Source organism: Emydura macquarii, unplaced genomic scaffold, assembly GCF_026122565.2.
Source record: "Emydura macquarii macquarii isolate MOO-44397 ecotype Brisbane River unplaced genomic scaffold, CSIRO-AGI_Emac_v2 contig_312, whole genome shotgun sequence".
NCBI lineage: Eukaryota > Metazoa > Chordata > Testudines > Chelidae > Emydura > Emydura macquarii.
In genome coordinates, this window is record NW_027130449.1 from 2,426,060 (window position 1) to 2,441,713 (window position 15,654).

At 51.4% G+C, this 15,654-nt stretch overlaps 1 pseudogene; it reads right to left on the reverse strand.

Moving 5' to 3' along the window:
• Positions 1–13,220: 13,220 nt before the first annotated feature.
• LOC137165540 (protein regulator of cytokinesis 1-like) lies at positions 13,221–14,191 on the reverse strand (annotated as a pseudogene).
• Positions 14,192–15,654: the final 1,463 nt, after the last annotated feature.

The window sequence follows — 15,654 nt, forward strand, 5'->3', positions numbered from 1 at the left end:
AGACAGTGGCAGTGACTAATGCCAGGTCTGCCAGCTGCAGGTTGAGGGGTGGGGGGTGTCTAGCTAGCTGGGGGGAGGGGGGGTGGCTTCATACCTCCCCAGCTGTGCCAGGGAGTGGGAACGCAGCGGGCGAGCTGGGCACGTGCTGAACCTCTAGAACAGTGTTTCTGAACCTGGGGGTTTAGAGGGGTCGCAAGTGCAGAGCTGGTATTGGGGGTGGCAAGAAAGGCAATTGCCTGGAGCCACAGGGGCGCCATGAAACTAAGTTACATGCCTCAGCCCCGTGGGGGTGGGACTCAGGCCTCAGGGGTACAGTCGTTTGGAAAGGTTAAGAACCACTGCTCTAGAAGGAGTGAAAAGGCAGGCAGAACTCGCATTGTCTCCGTTGAGCCCAGAGAGAGATGTGCGTGCGCCTCCATGTCCTCCTCCCTGTAAGCCGGCGGCGCAAGGTGCTGGTGGCGGGAGGTGGGCTGAGCACAGGGAAATGGGTGAGAAGGGCCTATGAAGCTACGAGGGCGAGGTGATGGCCACAGTACAAAGTGCTCCATCCGGTCAAAACCTGGAGACCCTGGAGCTCATTTAACATGGACGTGCTACGTAAACCTTTGTAAAGGGACCTGTTAAAAGCGAGGTGCAGCTCCGCCCCTTTCTCTCTGGCTTGGCTACGTAGCCACGCTAGAGGACGGCACCTCTCCCCCTTGACTGGGGGGGCTGGCAGCTGTTTAACAGCTGTTGAGGTGCTGTGCGCTAGCTGTTCTCACCCTGCTAAGCTCGCGGACGCGGTTCCTGGCCAGGGAGGAGGCAGCTGAAGTGCACAGAGCATCGCCGTCGTGTGGTGCTTTGGTGATTGGCCTTTGCCGTGTAAAATGCGGGGGGCAAAAATCCACCTGGAACAATACAGACACGGGGGGGGGGTGTAAACGCTGTCTTGTTGGAAATAAAATGTACCTTCAAACGCTTACATCACCTCAAATCCCAGGACTTCAGCCGCTTCGGAGTTGCAGAGGGTGTGAATGTGTGACTGCCGCTTTAACGGGTGGGTGCGCTGAATAAACTCCTTATCTTACAAGGGTAATGGGATAAACACGCCAATCATCTTTAATTACTTCCTCATACTGCGCTCAGTAAAACAACACATTTTTGTCCAGGAAAAGCTGTTTCCTGAGAGTGCTCAACTGCCTTACCCTGCTGACTGGAGACAGTGGGGGGTGTGATAATGGGGGAGATCACTGACTCTGGCAGGGCGGGTGCAGGCAGGTGTTGACCTCAGCCAGCCTAGGCCCCAATATCTTCCTTCTAAAACTGTTGTTTGGAATCTAAATCTGGTAAACTGAGGCACCCACCCTTTCTAGCCAGACCACTGCTGTGTGGATTGCAGAGCCCCAGTCACAGACCCCATTGTGCTCGGTATTGTATAGAAATGACAAAAAGACGGGCCCTGCCCTGATCAGCTTGCAATCTAAGTCTAAGGGAGAGAGAAGAGGTGGCGAGGACAGACTGGGAGAAGCACAAGGTAATTGGATGTGATCAGACTGAGGAAGGCTCCTGTTCTCAAGACTCATAGACCGGGGAAGGGGTATAGTTCTGCATATGTCTTCCGGACTATCTGAAACTACAGAATAGGCCCCAAAAGGTAGTCTGTTATATATGGGGAGCAGGAGCTGGTCTACACACACAATGCATCTTAAGGGGGTTTAGCTGCAGTTGGTTGGAAATCAATCCACTTAAGCTAAACTTATTTAAGACAAAAAGCCTGTTATGAACTGATTTCAGCTAAACCAGTTTACCATACTCTTAACCCAATATGACTGTCTATTCGCGGTTGTACCAGATTAACTAAATCAGTTTAAATTCATGCCTTCTGTTAAACGGTTGCAACATTATGCAGGGGGGAAGTTTGAATATACAGGAGAAGGGCACATCTCTTCTTTACCAATCTGCACAGAGAGACCTGCTTCTTTTCTCTCTTTGATGTCTGTATTTCCTGATGGTTTGTGATGTGAAAATCCATTCTCTGCTGGGGAAAATTCCATCCAGGGGAATGTTTCTCTGTCCAGCAAGCCCAAGCATAATTTGTTCGGGCCCAGTACAAACTTGTAACTCGGGCCCCCTCCCACACACATACCACAATCCTTCATCCGATCCATGCAAGCTCATGAGCCGTGAAAAAAGTTAGAATTCTGAAATTACTGTTACATATTCTACATTTCTAAAAAATACCCCCCCCCTTGCTATTTTTATTTCTATAAATCTCTTCAGGCATGATCTACAATTTAGCCTCAATTTTTTCCTCATGGTAATGGGGGTTGCAGCCTGGGCCAGGCCCTCTGGGCCCCAGTAAAGTGTATCCTTTCCCCCTCTTCCCCCCCGCCTCCACGTGGGGCCCTGTCTCTATCTGTGCGGACATTTCAACGGTAACCACAGCATCTATTTCACTTACCTGGATGTGGGCCATCTGCTGAACGGCTTGTAAAGCTTGTCTAGCCCTCCTGCAGTTTCTGGAATGGAAAATGTTTGTGGATATAAATGTTTTCTAGAAAACGCTTTGGTTCAGCAAGTAGGGTTATTTTTCCCTTAGGGCGTTCCTCTGGAAGGGCCCATTAAATTCAGTAACCAAGTTCCCAGTGATTCTAAAATGATGGAGCCTATTGTGGCCTGGCAAAATCATCATGTGAAATTTACCGGCCAAGGCTGATTAGCCACCCTTCTCACAATGAGAAACTTACCCACCTGTCCAACAACAGCTGGCTTTTGGAGGGGGTAGGGCTTTTTGCAAAGCTGTTTTCCACGCCTGGCTTTTGGGCACAGGTGAAGAGCTTGCCGTGATCGTTTTCCCTTGCCCGTGAAAGGGAATAACAAACGGAAGCTGTCTCTCATCAGTCAGCCTGCAACTCCTCCCTCCTTTTCCTGATTCCCATTTATTTAAAAATTATTGTTGCCTAGAATCATGGAGCTGCCAATTTGTGATCCTAAAAGGGAAGAACGGTATTTTTAAAATAAGGGGGAATCCAGAAAAGGGCTGGGAAGGAGCGAGGAGTCGCAGGCTGACTGGTGAGACTGCTTCTAGGGCAGAGCCGAACTTGGAGGGGAAGGAAAAGGGCCCTTCGCTCCAACCCCCTCCCTGGTGGTTTGATACATTTTTTAATGGAAGAGACAGGCTGGAAGAGAACAGGCCCTGTGAAGAGCTAAAAGAGTCTCCGTTCCAGGGCTGCACTTCCTGGAATAGGCAACCCATGTTCTCACTCCTTCCATCTGGCATTAGATCAGTACAAGACAGGGTGGGGCTCGGCCCAGTTTTCCAATGGCCGGGTTGTTTTTTGGGAGGGGGGGAGGGTTTAACTCTTTCACTTCTTTCTGCTTTCAAAATAAAAAAATGGGATGTGACGGATCTAGGTTTTAGCACTTCCTGAACCTTCCTGCTCCAACTCTGCTGTGTGTGGGGGGGAGGCGGTGGAGGAGGAGAGAAAATGGAATTTAACACCAAAACTCCCTTGCCCCCAGAAAATGCAGATTCATCTAAACTGAAACTTTTCACAAGAAAATGAGTCAGGAATTTGGGGAGGGGAGAGAAAGACAGACACCCACCCCAAACCAGCACGGTGGTTAGGGCACTGAGTGGGAATGTAGGGTCACGTCCTTCAAGTCCAGCTTGTGCCTGCTTGAGAACAGCATTTCGAGCATCCCAGGTGTGTAGAGCTGAGCAATTCATATTTTGGTGCGGGGGCAAAAACTTGGAGAAGAAATCCTCTCCCCCCTTTTTTTTTTAAACAAAAGAAGGTCAAATTGAAACCAAGAAGGCATTTCAAATTGACAAAATGTCTCATTTAAAAAATATCAACATGAAACATTTTGATTCTTGCAATTTTTTTTTCTCCGGCTGAAATAATTCAGCAAAATTGCCACAAATTTGCAAAACGGTTCAGTCAATTCGACTCTGCATTTTTTCAGTTGAAATAAGGTTTGGTCTAAAAAAATGTTGCCCAGCACTATCAGTTTCACCCAGCTCTGCCAGTTCCACCTGCGCTGCAGGCTATTGGCTTTGAAATTGCTCTTTTCCGTTCGTTCCCTCTGAAGCATCTGGCCCCGGCTGCTGGCGGAAGATGGGATACTGGGCTGGATGGGCCACTGATCTGACCCAGTGAGGCTGTTTTTATGTTCCTCTGGCTACTCTGAGCTCGCTCTCTGTGTGATTTTTAGTGATAAATGTCAAAAAAGGTTCTGGTTTGTCCCGATGTGCAATGAGAACTTTTTCAAAACCTTTAACATATTCGTGGGGTGGGAAAACAATTCACTGCCCAGCTGGACGGAAAACTCGTCTTCTTTTTTTTAAAAGAGCCAAACAACTCAGTGCACTTGTTTCTCATCTGTCTCCCTCAACTCCCGTTGCTCTGCTGTGATGTCCCTGAGCGCCGCAGCTTGTGCGGGGATTGCTGTCGCCCTCTGGGGTGGTGTCAGAGCAGCTCCTTGGATTGTTCCTGCTGGGCGAGGGGCTCAGCAACTCCCAGGAGCCCTGTCGCTCAGACAGAGGCCTCTGGTCAGCTGAATTGGTTCCAAGAGCATCTCCGCTGCGCCTGTGGCTTTGCTTTGAATTGATTCAGATGCCCCAGACCCTCAGATATTTGAGATGGGGCCTGTGTAAGAATCTAGAGAGAGGCCAAATTCCAGCTCGCCGTGGTGTTATCTGAGACCCCGGCAGAGGAGGGGGGGCTAACACTGCTGCCTGGACCAACTCCCTCTCCGCCCCCCCCCACATTCCCCCTGCAATTTCATTTCTTCTCACTCCCCCCACCGCCTCCACCACCCCGCCAGGTACTATTGCAGGAGCAGACCCGTGCTTGCTGCATGGGCCTGGCACTGCGGGAGGCTGTAGCGAGCCGGTCCTCCCCAGCTACATTCTGCGTCCTGCATGTCACCGGGACGCCCCCCCACCCTGGATCCCCTGGGGTGAGGCCAGCGTCTGCCCTTCGTGGGATTGAGGGGGTCGTTGCTGAGCGCCAGCCATGCTGCCTCCTGAGTCCAAGCTGCCACCGTCGCTCTTCCGTTGTCAAATGCCCAGCAGGGGAATGACTGGCCCAGGGAGCTGGGTGGGTGGTGCCCTCTGTCTAGGTCCAGGGTTCAAGCCCACTGGCTGCTGGTTGTTTAGCAGCTGTGGAGGCCTCTGGCGGGAGGCAGGTGTCCATGTCCAAAGCAGCACTTGGGAGCGGAACATCTCCCAGCGAGGAATGACGGGGTCGGAGGGGGCTGAGGGGGAAGCTCTGGGCCCGGCCTGGTCACCTTAAAGCTCTGACAAAGCCCCCGACTCCTTCCCCTCCCACCAACCGCTCTCCCCGGGTTCTAGCGGGAAGGACGGGGACCCTGCCGGCAGCAGAGGTGGCGCTGAAACGCTGCCCTGCAGTTGGGGGCTGTTTCAAATTACTCCCCATGGCCAGAGACTGATGGAAGGGGGGGAAGGGAGGTCTGGAGTGTGGTCCCTGCTGTGGGAGACTCTGGGTTCAAGTCCCGGCTCTGCCACACTTAAATGTCCCTGCCTCAGTTCCCTAGCTGTATCAGAGGGGTCATAACACTCCCTTTGTCTGTGCTGGGCACAGGCTCTTCAGGGCAGGGGCTGGCTCTGCTCGTACAGCACCTAGCACACCCCATTTGGTTAGGGATTGTGGGCACTACCATCCTACTGACATATAAACAGCATAAGGTGCTTCTCTGGTCCCGTCACCATAACACCAGAGCACACAGTGTTCCATGCATTTATTTGCCAACACCACTGGGAGGCAGGGCGGGGCTACTATCCACATTGTCCAGAGGGGAAACTGAGGCACAGAGAGGCCAAGTGACTTGCCTTTGGACACCTGGGTGATCTGTGGCATAGCAGGGAATGAAGTGGGGTCTCCCAAGTTGGAGGCTAGTGTCCTAACCACTGTACCATCCTGCTTCTCTGAGCAAGATGCGACGGGATGAAGGAGAACCCATGAGAGACTGAATTTCTTACTCCCAACATGTGAAACAAGAACAAACACGACACTTCCCCAGCCCGCTGCTGTAGGCATTGTTGTGCTTCCCAGTTTGCCCCGGCACAGCCATCTCTGGCTTGGAGTGAACATTTTGACCGTACAGGAAGCAGGATGTGTGCATTGGATTAAGTGGAGACAATAATTTCTTCTCCGAGGAAAGCCCTGGGGGGTGTGGGTGTGTATTCCAGCTGTGACGCTGTAAAACGGTGGGCTTTTGTTACATGCGCACCTGTCAAATGTCCCGTTCTTTGGCTGATTCTCACTGGGCAGGAAGTGGGGGTCTGCCGCCCGCCTTCCCCAGAAGTCGGCAGCTGCTGCCCTCCCCTTCACTCTGTTTTCCCCCAGGTACCCCCTGCCTGTGTCTCACATACCCCCAGGAGTACGCGTACCACAGGTTGAGAAACTCTGTTATAGATGGTTCTATACACCGCCCCTTCTCTTAGTTTCTGGTTAGTCAGTGGGACTTTCCCCTCTAGTGTGATGATGCTGTTAGACAAAGCAGCTGGTTCTGAATCTGCAGTTCTGCCAGATGACTTATTTTTGTTGCACTGAGCAGTCCCTTTACAAACCTAGCCCAGTGGCTATGACTGGGACTCCCAGGTATTGCAGAAGAGAAGAATGAGGGGGGATTTGATAGCAGCCTTCAACTACCTGAAAGGGGGTTGCAGGGAGGATGGAGCTAGGCTGTTCTCAGTGGTGGCAGATGACAGAACAAGGAGCAACGGTCTCAAGTTGCAGTGGGGGAGCTCTAGGTTGGATATTAGTTTAAAAAATTTTCACTGGGAGGGTGGTGAAGCACTGGAATGGGTTACCTAGGGAGGTGGTAGAATCTCCATCCTTCGAGGTTTTTAAGACCCAGCTTGACAAAGCCCTGGCTGGGATGATTTAGCTGAGGTTAGTCCTGCTTTGAGCAGGGGGTTGGACTAGATGACCCCCTAAGGTCCCTTCCAACCCTCATCTTCTAGGAGTCTATGATAAATAACACCCAATCACAAAAGCTTTGATAGGTAGTGCCAGGTATCACCGAGGCTGGATTGCTCCCTGACGCCAGCGCGGACCCAGGGCTTGCAGCGCCTCTCCAGAGCTTGGATAATTTGAAATGACTGTTCTTCCTGGCGAGACGCCGCCTCCAGCCAGGCCGTGAGGGCTGAGCTGTCTGGGCAGGGCCAGGCCTCTTTGCACCATGCCTGGAGTCACGTTTCTTTTGGGTCCTGAAGAATTTAAGGTTTAATGAAACAAACAAGCACTCAAAAGGCAGCTCCCCAAGCAAATTGGTTAATTTGCAGCCAGTTTAATTGCTTATCACTGTCGCTTGTTCCATATTAATGAACAGATGGTTGGAAAAGCTCCTGCCATAGACGGCAGCCTTGGAAATATACTGGCAGGCAGCTGGGCCTCTGAACAAATCATTAACTGCTCGCGAGGGGCAATCGGTTGCCAAGGATTTGCATATTAATCAAACTTCATGAATTATGAGTGGGGGAAGGGGTGGGGTCCCCACGATGCAGCAACTGCGTGGGCAGGGGGGTGTGAAATGAAAAAGGGGTGTTACTGCAGTGACCACGCAGGGGCAGCAGGTGGCAGCAACGACGTTTCGTTGGAAAAGCGAGAGGCGTTTCGTGGCTTTGCCACTGTCTGAGTATGAAAACTAAAATCCCCTGTTAAACCCCGGCCGGATGCTGTTTGCCGCCTGCAGGGAAATGGCACAAGCACCTGCACCACTGAGCCAGAGAGTCGCCCCCCCCGTTTCCTGCCCCCGGCTTCTCGTTTTGCAACGGTGGGATTGCCAATAATCCTCAAAGGTTGGGCACTGTGCTGAGCTGCTCCTCCGAGGATCTGCCACGCTGTTGGCACGGATGTTGCCTGGCCGGCCCAGGGACTAGGCTTGTCCATTTCCCAGGGCAGGACGTGAACCATCTGGGCGTCAGGTCAGCTCTAGTTTAACCCTTCCTGTGCCAGCAGCCCACGGGGCCCATCCGGGCTGGCCCCTTTCCAACAAGGCCAATTAGTTTCGACCAGCTGGCAGGAAAAATGAAAGGAACAGACTGGGAGAGCAGGGGGATGTGACCTGAGCCAGCGAGCATCTGAATGGTGTCGACACCCAGGAGGGAGGGGGAGAAAGTGACACGTGGAAGGAGTGTGAGGGTTAACTTGGAGGGGGTATCCTGAGAGGGAAATGTACCGGGGAGTCCATGAAATGGAAACGGGGAAGCCGTATCGCTGGGGGGTTGGACTAGACAAATCACTGGTCAGCATAAAACCGGCAATGATCTTGCATTGACCTAGAGGCCGGGCTAGACGGGCCAGGATTGGGCTCCTTCCCTAGCTGCTAGTTCAGATGTTAGAGATTTCACGTGCTAGAGAAATGGGAAGGAGCATTGTTCTTCCATGACCTGTAGAGTGGGCAGCCTCAAGCCAGTGGTAGGGTATATCTGGGTCAGCTTGATGGCCCAGTGATGTTTAGCTTATGTAAGAACATAAGAGCAGCCAGACTGGGTCGGACCAATGGTCCATCTAGCCCGTATCTTGTCTGCTGACAACTTGTCAGTGGCTAGTGCCAGATACTTCAGAGGGAATGAACAAAACAGGGCAACTATTGAGTGATCCATCTCCTGTCATCCACTCCCAGCTTCTGGCACTCAGGCTAGGAGCTGGAGCTGCGTTCTTGACCATCTTGGCTAATAGCCATTGATGGACCTATCCTCCATGAACTTAGCTAGTTCTTTTTTGAACCCACTTATAGTTTTGGCCTTCACAACATCCCCTGGCAGTGAGTTCCCCAGGTTGACTGTGCATTGTGTGAAGAAATAATTCCTTTTGTTTATTTTAAACCTTCTGCCTCTTAATTTAATTGGGTGACCCCTGGTTTTTGTGTTCTGTGAAGGGGCAAATAACACTTCCCTAGTCACTTTCTCCCTACCAGCCATGATTTTATAGGATTCTAGCATATCCCCCCACAATGGTCTCTTTTCCAAGCTGAGCGGTCTCAATCTTTTTACTCTCCTCAGATGGAAGCTGTTCTATCCCATAATCATTTCTGTTGCCCTTCTCTGTACTTTTTCCAATTCCAATATGCCTTTTTGAGACAGGATGACCAGAATTGCATGCAGTATTCAAGGTATGAGTGTCCCATGGATTTATATAGCAGTATTTATGATATTTACTGTTTTATTATCTATCCCTTTCCTAATGGTTCCTAACATGGTTAGCTTTTTTGACCGTTGCTGTGCTTTGACCTGATGTTCTCACAGAACTATCCACAATGACTCCAAAATCTTTCTTGAGTGGTAACAGCTAACTTAGACCCCATCATTTTCTATGTCTAGCTGGGATTCTGTTTTCCAGTGTGCATTATTTGGCATTTATCAACATTGAATTTCATCTGCTATTTCGTTGCCTAGTTTTGTGAGTTTCCTGAGATCCCTTTGTAACTCCTTGCAATCAGCTTTGGACTTAACTATCGTGAGTGATTTTTGTATGTTTGTGAACTTTGCCACCTCACTGTTTACCCCTTTTTCCAGATAATTAATGAATATGTTGAACAACTCTGGTCCCAGTACAGACCTTCGGGCCCCCTGCTATTTAGCATTCTCCATTGTGAAAACCAACCATTTATTCTTACCCGTTGTCTGCTATTTAACTAGTTACTGATCCATGAGAGGGACCTTCCTTCTTATCCCAGGACTGTTTACTTCACTTAAGAGCCTTTGGTGAGGGACCTTGTCAAAGGCTTTCTGAAAGTCCAGGTACACTACATCCACTGGATCATTCTTGTCCACGTTTGTTGTTCTAATAGGTTGGGGTGGCCTGATTTCCCTTAACAAAAGCCATGTTGACGCTTCCCCAGCGCATTATTATCTATGTGTCTGATAATTCTGTTCTTTACTATAGTTTCAACCAATTTGCCTGAAATTAGGCTCACAGGCCTCTGATTGCCAGGACTGCCTCTGACGTCTTTTTTAAAAAATTGGTGTTACATTAGCTTACCCACCAGTCATCTGGTACAGAGGTTGATTTAAACAACAGGTTACATACCACTGTTAGCAGTTCTGCAATTTCATATTTGAGTTCCTTCAGAACTCTTGGGTGAACACCATTTGGTCCTGGGGACTTATTATTGCTTAATTTATCAATTTGTTGCAAAATCTCCTCTATTGACAACTCAATCTGGGACAGTTCCTCAAATTGGTCACCTAAAAAGAATGGCTCAGGTGTGGGAATCTCCCTCAGTGCAATGAAAAACAGTGCAAAGAATTCATTTAGCTTCTCTGCAATGGCCTTGTCTTCCAGTGGCCCTGCTGATTGTTTGCTGGGATTCCTGCTGTTGATGTACTTAATTTTTTTTGCTGTTAGTTTTTGCATCTTTTGCTTTTCAAATACTTTTTTGGCCTGCCTTAATGACACTTTTACACTTGACTTGCCTGAGTTTATACGCCTTTTAGTTTCCTCCACAGGATTTGCCTTTCAATTTTTAAAAAATGTCTTTTTGTCTTTAACCGCCTATTTTATTCTGTTATTTAGCCATGGTGGCATTTTTTTTGGTGGTCTTAGTGTTTTGTTTTTTAAATTTGGGGTATACATTTAATTCGATTATGGTGTTTTAAAAAAAGTTTCCATGCAATTTGCAGGCATTTCACTCTTGTGACTGTTCCTTTTAACTCCTGTTTAACTAGCCTCCTCATGTTTCTGTAGTTGTCCTTTTTGAAGTTAAATGCTGCTGTGGTGGGTGTCTTTGGTATTATCCCTTCCCCCACAAGGATGTGAAACTGAATTACATTATAGTCACGGCTATTGAGCGCTTTAGCTAGGTGGACCAAATTAGGATATCCAAGCAGCAGTCATTAATGGTGCCTAGAAATTGTATCTCTGCATCCTGTCCTGAAGTGACATGTACCCAGTGTGATAGGGACTTGTTAGAAGCCGATATGTTAGTCCCCTCCAGCCCCAGAGAGCCAATCAAGGGCCTGCCTAGGACTTGTTAAAAGCCTCCCCTCCAGCTGCAGAAGAGTGTGGTTGGAGTTGTGGGCGTGAGGTGAGCCACCAGAGGGTTTGAGCGGGGCTGGACGCTGCCTGGCTTCCGGAGGTTGCAGAAGGCGAAGCAGAAGGCTGACAGGAGAAAACCCTGCCCGAAGAGGGCGAGGGACCTTTCCCAGGCCTGGAGGCCCGAGGGAAAAGACCCTGCCAGAAGGGGAAGATTGAACTGGACATTTGGTTTGGCCTGGCCATGCCCAGAGGGGCTGTCAGAGTCCAAGAGCCTCCCCAGACAGAGAGGCCAGGAAGGGCCCCTGCTCGAGCAGGGTGCAGACATTAAGTCAAGGGGCCCAGGGAAGTAACCCAGGGAAGCTAGCTGTTTTCCTGAAGCCTGAAGCACGAGGGTGCCGCTTCTAGGGTCCCTGGGTTGGGGAACCGAGGGTGGGACCGGGCCCCCCTCTCCACCCCCACCGGCCATCCGCTGGAGGGGTGAGAGCCCCAGAAAAGAGGCAAGGACCTCCCGGGACCAGAGGCAGGAGTCAGCAGGGGAGTGGCCATCTTTGAGAGGCTGAATTACCCTCCACCAGAGGTGGGGAGAGAACTGAGGGATGAAGCCGTCCCCGACCTGCCGCTGGAAGGAAGTACTGGACCCACCGGGACAGAGGGAGAGCTTTGCCACAACACTGGTGTCAGGGGAGGAATATCCTCACCTGCTCCTTCGGGTTGCTTTCCGGAGGCAGAGCCTCCAGGGCAACTACTCACACCTCTTGGGTCTTCCACGGCTTCAGGAGGTTGATGTGGTAGGTTTGTTCTGGTTATCGGCGACCTGGCTGTCACCCCTTGTAGTTCACCTCCCCCACGGGTTCGACTACTTTGTAGGGTCCCTGCCACTGGGCCAAAAACTTGCTCTCCGTCGTGGGTACCGTTACTCGATCTCCTGGTTGGACGCGTCGTCCCTTTGCTCGGCGGTTGTAGTGGGTCTTCTGGGCCTCCTGTGCTTTCTCCAGGTGTTCCCGTACGATGGGAGTGACTCGGGCTGCCCGATCTCTCATCTGGAGTACGTGGTCAATTCTGTTTCTCCCAGTTTGGGTTCTTCTTCCCAGATCTCTCTGGCTATGTCTAAAATACCACGGGGGTGATGCCCATGTAACAGCTCAAAGGGAGAAAACCCAGAGGAGACCTGAGGTATCTCCCGGATGGTGCACATGAGGTGAGGCAGCAGGGTATCCCAGTCTTTCCCATCGCGACTCACCACTTTTCTTATCATAGCCTTGAGGGTCCTGTTGAATCTTTCCACCTGTCTACCACCCACAGACAGATGGTCTGAAGTCCGCAGGGCCCGTACGTGAAGCGGAGCACATAGGTCCTTCCTTCGCTTGGACATGAAGGGGGCTCCTTGGTCTGTCAGGATCTCCCTAGGTAGCCCTATACGGGTGAAAATCTTTACTAGCTCCATTGCTATTGTTTTAGAGGCTGTGTTCCGCAAGGCAATGGCTTCCGGGTACCGGGTGGCATAGTCGAGGACAAGAAGGATGTGTTGATGGCCTCGGGCCATCTGCTCCAGGGGCCCCACCAGGTCTATAGTTACTCGCTCGAACGGGATCTTGATAATTGGCAGAGGTACCAAAGGCGCCCTTAAGTGTGGATGGGGGCTGTGTAGCTGGCACTTGGGGCAGGAGGCATAGTAGCTCTGGACTTCCTCGTGTGCCCCAGGCCAGAGGAACTTCCCTAGGATTCGTGCCAGGGTCTTCTCCACTCCTAGGTGTCCTCCGAAGAGGTGACTGTGGGCTCGGCTCAGCTCTGCCTTCTGATGCTTTTGTGGCACCAGGAGCTGCCGTACCTCCTGTCCCTGTGCGACCCTGTACAAATAGGTCCCTCTTAATAACGAAGTAGGGCCCTGACCCCTGGTTCTTCCCTTCCACGGGCACCCTGACTACTTCCCCAACCTTCTTGCTGGCATTATTATACCTCAGATCTTTGGCCTGGTCTGGCCCAAATCTGACTTGTCCTGTGACCAGGCAGCAGCATGCTTGGCCTGGTATTTCTTCTTGTTGGCCATCGCTAATGCGGGAGACCGTCCGCTCAGTTACCGTTCAGTCAGGATGAAATGCAAGGGTTAGATGCCGAGCAGCCCTACTTGAACCAGCGGGTTCCATTTGCTGGGAATTGATTGGCTACTCTTGGGATAGAAAGGCCCGGAAACACTGCCCCGTGGAATTATGGGATAGCGTTGGCGAACTCTCAGGGCACGAGTCTGGGGGCCTGTTCCCAAGCTGCAGCCACATCTCTCTTTTGTTCCTTTTTCGGTTTGGGCTCTTCCCACTGATTTGCCATGTAGTCCGGGAACCTCTGACCCTTGACCAGGAAGTTACAGCCTTGTGTGGTTCCCAACTTTCAATGCTCCTTTTCAGTTCTTCTCCCAACGTTAACGGCGTGTGGGTCTCTGCGCGTTCTCTCTCTCCTTTCAATGGCATGCCACCTCTAATCTGCTTGGATCTGTGGATTTATTCCTCCAACTCCATGGACTGTCCCCATGTAGATTCCCAGTTAGCAATGGCATCATAGACAGCCTTGTTTTTCTCATAAAGAGTTTCATTTGCATAACTTCCTCATTATGTTGGTTCAATAAATCTCCTGTAAAGTTATCATCCTCATTTGGATGAAAGGCTGATCTCTGTTCTGTGCTGCTCAAACATTTTCCTCTGTAAAGGTCAAGCTCCTGTCTGACTTTGCCAATCATTCGCTTCAAGTTTTCTTTCTTCAGTTCCTCCAGATGTAGTAGTTTTCCTTTCCACATGGTAACTTCTTGAGTAAAGGAGCCTTTAATGTTCATTTTACGTTGTTCCTGCTTCTCTACTGGCCAGCGCAGAAGTTGTACCTTCTCCTTGAGAGCCTCCAGTGTCGAGATCAGAGATTCTGTCTTCAACCGCAACAGGCAGGGGTCCGGTGACACTTCACTTCTCAGCGTCTTCAATTCCTTCTTATGGCGTTCGATGCGACTTTTCAATTCTTTCCTTTAACTGGCGTTCCTCTGTAATCGTTGCAGTCAACAAATCCTCGCTGGGCTGCTTGGCAGCCTGCGTGCGCTCCGGCTGCATCTCTCCTTGACGCTGATCTCATGCTAGGTGTCCAGCGGCTTCCCCAGGGCGCGGTGGGACGCTGCTCACCAGGGAGGGGGCCAGGATCTCACTCTTGGGCGGGGTCCTCTGCATCCTCACGGCGGGGTCCTTGGCCTCTCTCACGCATTGCAGAAGCGCGACTCCCCCCAGGCTAATGGACCATAATGGCATCCACTGGGATTCAAACCAGCTGCACGACACAGAAACGTGCTTCAGGTTGGACAAACACCCAGCTGCTCACAGCCCGTTTCTCTTACGGCAATTCTCTTCACCCCGATTTCTACTGAAATGGTGAGGAATACTAACCACCCATGGACGTAGGATGTGTTTGGCCTGTATCAGCTGACCCGCATCACTAGCTTTCCCGAGACTAGCGTTATAGCGCTCCTGGAGTCCACAAGTGCCATGGTTTCCACCCCATTCAGCCTCTCTGGTCTGGTGTATTTATGTGAGGTCATCGCAACCCCCTCAAAGTGGATCAGGGTGCAGGGGTCTGCCCTGCTTCCTAAATTACACTGCATTGGCTCTTCGGTGTTAGGGCACTAGGCCACTATATGTCCCAACCCCACATGCATAACACTCGTACGTGGCCCGAGACAGCCCTCTATTCTTTGGGCTAGCGGGTCCGCAGTCCTCTCTACCCCGGTCACTCCATCCCTTCATGGCCTTTGGCTGGCCTTCGGCTTCTTTCTTCTTTCCCCTAGCCCTTCCCAGCTTCTCAGTTGTTTGAACTCCAGGGCTTGGGGTGTGTGGCTTGGTTCGGAGGGAGTCTTCCCTGGGGGGTCGGGAGAATCCCCTGGTTGCCAGGTGTCTTTTTACCAGGGGGACTACCTCACCGTAGGAGGAGGGGTCATGCTGGCCTACCCATGCGCAGAGGTCTGGGGGTAGTCCCCTCATGTAACGGTCAACGACCAGGACTTTCAGGATCTCTCCTGGACTATGGATCTCAGGCTGCAGCCACTTCTGCGCAAGGTGGGCGAGGTCGAACAATTGGGACCTCGGGGGCTTGCTTTCTTGGTACCTCCACTCATGATACCTCTGGGCTCTCGCGGCTGCCGTTACGCCTGCTTTCAGCTCTACTTTCAGCTGTGAGCAGTCGGCCACGGCCTCAGCGGACATGCCGTGGTAGGCCTTCAGGGCTTCCCCACACAGAAAAGGGGCGAGGATGCTGGCCCATTGGTCCTGGGGCCAGGCCTCACGCAGTGCAGTCCTCTCAAAGTCAGAAGGTATGCCTCCACATCACCTTCCACAGTCACCTTTGGTAGGTAGCTGGTGGATCTCCAGGCTCGCGTTCCATGGGACCTGTGGGCTAGGGTGGGCAGGGTCTTTAGCTGGTCCATCACCTCTCGCAGGAGGGCTCGGTCCTGGGCCACCTGACTCATTAGCAATTGGTTGGTCTCTTGTTGCACCCGCACTGATTCCTGCTGGGCGGTCATCTGGGCGCTGGTGGCCTCTTGTTGGGCTTCTGTGGCCTGTACTAGTGCCCTCACCATGTCATCTGTTATGGTGAAAGAAAAACACACACCCGTTCTCTCTCTCTCTCTCTCTCGTGTGTG